The sequence below is a fragment of the Typopeltis vanoorti genome, chromosome 13 (genome assembly GCF_054136105.1).
Source record: "Typopeltis vanoorti isolate ZY-2024b chromosome 13, IOZ_Tvanoo_1.0, whole genome shotgun sequence".
In the NCBI taxonomy this organism is placed as follows: domain Eukaryota; kingdom Metazoa; phylum Arthropoda; class Arachnida; order Uropygi; family Thelyphonidae; genus Typopeltis; species Typopeltis vanoorti.
In genome coordinates, this window is record NC_143561.1 from 39,014,412 (window position 1) to 39,020,411 (window position 6,000).

Consider the following 6,000-nt stretch of genomic DNA (forward strand, 5'->3'; position numbering starts at 1 on the left):
ATCATCGATGAGCCTAATTGCTCCTCTGGACAGCTTCGAGGGAAGTTTAAAGTGCAACGCTCCAAACACGTAAGCAGTATTCTTAAGCATGGATGGATTTGGGATTGGTATATAGTTAGGAGTTGGTTGGGTGTAAAAATAGCCTCTTGAATAAAAGAGAAGAGAATGCCTGGTTTTTTGGATACTGAGAAGGCTATTGATATGTTTATGCAAGGTGAAATTGGAGGTAAATGTGTTAGTCCAAACACAGAGAGAAAGAGAGATCTGATCTTGTCTGGTAATGTTGTATTACTGAGGCTAAGGGTAGGTGAGCTGAGATCTCTTTTGCAAGAGAAAAGACAAGACTGTGTTTTGGTGGCATTGAATATGACAATGTTGTCTTTATGCATAAGGATAGTATGTACAATGTTTAAGGCACTGATTGTAGATGATCTTATAGCTTGGGATGTCAGAATACTGCATAGTTTGTCAATTGAGTAGGATGAGTGGAGAGCACAATCATCTGCAAAGCTGTGGTTAGGATTAGTGGTGATTGTGAGTAGATCACTTATGAACAAGAGAAAGAGAGTAGGTAATAGGGCAGAGCCTTGAGGCACTCCAGCACTGATGGTTAAGCTTGAAGAGAGGGAGCCATCAACCATAACTGGCAGAGAACAACCAGAGAAAAAGCTGGCTACCCAACTACAGAGACTGGCAGGGAGAACAAACAATGGCAATTTGTTGAGCAGGCCACAATGCCACACACGGTGGAAAGTTTTGGAAACATTAAGGATAAAAGCACAAGTTTCTCCAAACCTTTCCATAGCACGCATCCAGTGGTGGGTGATGTAAGCTACGAGGCCACTGTGAATCTTGAATGGTGGAATCCAGAATAGTAGTCACTGATTAATTGGTTGGCCTCTGCATAGTGGAGGAGTTGGCTATTGATGATTTTCTCCATTATTTTGGAGATAAAAGAAAATGGGTGATGGCAGTTAGTCAGCAGTTTGATGGTAGACTTCTCTCATCCCTTTTTTGAAATAGGATGGATATGAGATTGTTTTCATGTATTGGGATAAGTATACCAAAGACTAGAGAAAATGAAGGACGGATGTCAACTCTGAAGTTGACATCCATCCTTCAGAAGTTGCATTCAATGTCTGAGAACAATTGGAGAGATGCCATCAGGACCAGAAAACATTTTAGTATCCAAGTTATTTAGTAATTTTTTGATTTCTTTTTGTAGAAAAACTAAAAGAAGGTATACAGTGCTTCAATTCCAGTCAGACAAGAGGTGATTTTCCTTGGTCATCTGTGAAGGAGGTTTGAGGAAAAGAGTGATGACAGGAGATCAGTTTTTGTCTTTGGGTGAAGTGGTGCCATCACGATGAGAGGGAGGTGGAAGTGCAGGTGAGCAGAAGTTGCATCCAACGGCCTTAGCAAGGGACTAAAAGGCATGGCTTCCATTTGGACAGGAGGCAAGTGGTTTTGCTGTTAGCCTTTATGAAATCAGATTTGAATCTGCTGATGACTGATTTGCCTATGTTGCATGTTTTGTGGAAGAAGAGACTTGTACAATATTGTTGTATGAGTTGCTGAGAGGGGGGAGATGACTTCTGAGGTGTATCTGGAAGGAATACTGGTCAAAAAAAAAAAAGATCTTGAGTATTTGGAGAATGAAATGGGTTATCAGGAATTCAAGTAAGTAGATGTATAATTTGTATTAGGTTATTTATAGGCTTCTGCTTCTTATCCAGCTTGGGTGACCTCAATATCCACAATTCCAACTGCTCCTCCTATTCCAACACCACAAATTTGGAGACTGGTAAATGCAACAAATGAATGTTATTAAATGGGGCAACAAAAGCTTGAACCATAGGTCAGAAATGGGATTTTAAATTAGCCATTCTCTGGCAGGCTATGTCAGATTTCACAAAGGCACTAGGTTATATAGGTATGCAGGTCGTTGTGGCAAAAAGAATCGTGAAGTGTGTAGTTTGGGCACTGGACCTGGACAGTAGTAGATGTAGCTGCAATATGGGTTTCTGTCAAGAATAAGATGTCTGATCTGGAAGTCTGATCTTGTTTGTGTTAATGCCATGGATGTTAAAGTTTTTAGTGAAAAGATTCTGGATTGGTTTGTATGTGACATCTGTTTGTAATGTGACTTTTTGATGGGAATGGTTTACGAGTTTTTTTTTTTTAGTGTTATTGTCATTGTTTGTAGGAGCCTTCACAAGTTTAATCACGGCCTTGGTAAATTAAAGAATCATGAAGAGATAATACACAAAACAAATCCTCATCTGGATAATTTACTAAGTATTTACCACTGTATTTTGTATGCTATCAGAAATTAATATGACTAAGTGAAAAAGAAGAAAATCTAATGTCATGTAGAACTATGTATGGAGAAGAGTTGAGAAGAGTTGTCAGTAATTATTTCATGAGAAATTATGTTGCATTTGGATGCATTCAGACTTTCTCCACTTTCTGAAAAATTAAAATTAAGAATTGTGCTGCCACCACCACCATCTGAAACTAACTACTAATATAGTAGCCTCTGCTGACTAGGTGGTATGTTGAAAGACAATATCTTTCTTCAGCAGTATACATGCTTTTCTTACAGTGAAGATGATGCATCAGTCCACTGCTTGAACTAGGGCTAAATCAGTAAAACAACTATAGGAAGGACATGATCAATCAAGACCAGTATTAATAAGCAACAGTGAAGTGATTCAAATGGAGGAATGTGGAGATTACCAAATTACAGTATTGCTGAAACAAAGGTAACTTAGTAATATTTTAAGAAAATATTCATGGAATATTTTCTTAAAATATTACTAAGATGCTAGAAGATACTAAGAAGATTCTTAAAACATTACTAAGATAAAACTAAGAAGATGTTATATCATGCAATTGCAGAGTATAATGACTTATAGATGTGTTGTGTTGGACACTCACTAACAGCTAGAGAACATAAGTTGTGGAAATGAATTACTTCAGATAAAGTATGAGAGCTACCTGTATGAATCTTCTGAGAAATGCATACATTTGAACAGCCTATTACAGAAGATAGAGGATGTGGCTTGAAATGGTATAGAACACATCCAGAGAATAACAGAAGAATAACAGGTATTGAGAATTATGAACTGGTTACCCCCTGGAAGGAGAAAAAGAGGAAGACCAAAGGCTACATCCACCATGACACACAATGAATGACCAGAGAGGAAGTGGCAATCCAATCACAGAGTGCAGAAGGGAGGCCAAAAGATGGCAGTTTATTCAGGAGGCCTCAGTGTTAGACATGATCAAATGCTTTAGAAATATCAAGAACAACATGCATATGTTTCTCGATCTCAATATGCAGGCATCCAAAAGGCAGGTGAAATTAGCTAGGAGGTCGGCTGTAGAACAAGAATGGCAGAATCCATATCAGTGATCGCTAATTAACTGATGAGTCTCCACATAATGAAGAAGCTGGTTGTAGATGATAATAACCTTCTCCATCACTTTTGAAAGTACCGAGGTGAGAACACTGGGATGATAGTTAGATAGCGACTTTTGTCTCCCTTTTTGGGTATAGGCTGGATGTGGACTTGCTTCGATGCTGTTGTGCCAGCAGAATATGAAAGTTTATATAGATGATACAGGATGGGTATCAATACTGTACACAACTGGAGGAATACCACCTGAACTAGGAGCTTTATTAGTATCAAGAGTAATGAAGGTTTTTCTGATGTCCTTTTGGCAAAAGTTCAGAAGAGGCATGCAGGGCAGTTTGTAGAAGTACAGGAGGTGATTTGCCTTGGTTGTCCAGGCAGGAGTCGGAGGGAAAACACTGATGTCAAGAGGTCCACCTTTTTCCTTGGGTGAGGTTACCATAATGTCATCAGGATGCAAGAGAAGTGACAACATGGAAGGGCAGAAGTTATGCCCAACAATCGTAGCAAGGGACCAGAAGGCTGACTGCCAGTTGAGCAGGAGGCAAGTTTATTGCATTTCATTCTTACGAAGTCTGCTTTGGAATTGTTGATAACTTTTTTTACATATTTCTAATCGCACATGTTAATTTAAGCCACTGAACATACGTTGCATTTTTTATCATGGATGGCAGAGGCATTTTTATTATTTTTTTTTTTTTTGAGAACCAGGGCTTGGATACAGGTTTGCAGTGGAGTGAGGAATGAAGACTCTCATTCCAGTGAGGATTATTTTGGTTACTAGTTCAGTGTGCAGATCTTTGGAAATGGTAATCTGACCATGGTAAAGTAGCATAAAAATTCCGGAAGTCATCCCTTGCATAATTATGGTGCCATACGATACGAGACCGAGATTGGCAAAGCAAAGGACGAACTGTAGAGAAGGAGACTTGAATAAAATTGTGGTCATAGTTGCCAAGTGGGAGAACAGAGATCCACAGTATATTTAGAAGAATTGGTTAAGAAAAGGTCAGGAACATTGGTAGAATGACAAGGCTTATCTGATATTCTGGTTGGCAGATTGATTATTTGTGTTAGGTCATGACTGATGGCAAATGATTCAGCTTCCCTACCAGCTTGATCTGTGAAGCTCCTCTATTCCAGCTTCACAGTGAGGCAAAAGTTTATGCTATGGGTGATTTTTTTTGTCTACAGTTGTTCACTTTTGCTGCTTTGTTGGTATGAAACATTCAATCAAAGAGCAACTTTGAATTAATAAATAAACTTACAATTTATGTGCTGTATTGAAATGGTTTATCACTTAAAACATTTAGAGTTCTGTTAAGTACTATTTAGAGTTCATGAAGTATGCTTGAGTGATTTTTTTTTTAATATTAATCCCACATGAGAGGTTGTAAAATTTAGAACACATCAGTGTAGTATCGGAACAAGAATATTGCATTTACAGTATGATATGTAGCTCAGTGGAAGTGGCATATGCATCCACAACATTAGGCTGCTCAAAGAAAGAAAGTTCAATTCTAGTAGCTGACTAAAGGAACTTTTTCTAAAACTTTCTTTGACTGGTTCCCAAGTTAGTCAATTTCTGGCATGGGAAAGCAGATTTTATTTCCCTGAAGCTCAGGTTTTTCATCCCATACACTGAACTACATGATGGCAACATGTCAATATTCTAATGATCAGATGCTGTTTATAATTAGTGATAGTCTTTGGCCAGCTATCTCTGATTAGCTACAGGTTGAGAATGAGTCCACTCAGTCTCCAACATTTAGGGCTAAAATGGCCTAGTCTACTCTCTATATGGGAATAAAAGATGTTAGTGGATCTATACAAATAAGACAACTTCCTACAAGTTCTTACCCCCCCCCCTCATGTGAATCCTATTCATGCAGAATATAAACCTACTGCATATTAGCATGTAATAATTAAATGTAATTATTGTTGTTACTTATTATGATCATTTTTACAATATATTAGGATGTTGATCAGTAACAAACTGATCAACATCCTAAACTTTAAATCAATAGATTACGAATTGTTGACCTTCATTTCAAACTTTTACAAAGACATAAATGCACTCATCAAATTTAATAATATAAGCACAGAAGAATTTAAGATAGAAAAAGGAGTCATGTAAGGGTGGCTACTCTCACCACACTTATTCAACATATACCTAGAGGAAATATACAAAGAAATCTTCAATGAACCAGGGATAAATATAAATGGAAGAAACATCCACAACATCATATATGCAGATGATATAATAATCCTGGCAGTATCCAAGCTACAATTAGAAAAAACAGTCTTGCTTCTAAATGAAGCATGTAAAACTTTGGAATGAGGATCAACAGCATTAGGACCAAAATAATGAAATTCGGAAGAGAAGTTGTAAATATCTCAATAACCTTGGAGAACCAAACCCTAGAACAAGTAAAATCCTTTGTCTATAAACAGCTGTTAACACTATACAAGTCACAAATCTGCCCAGCTCTCGAATATCTGACATCTGGAGTGGGGTTCCAAAAAACTCCCTCAAAATGCTTGACTCAATACAGAGGAGAGCAATCTGTATATTCTATAA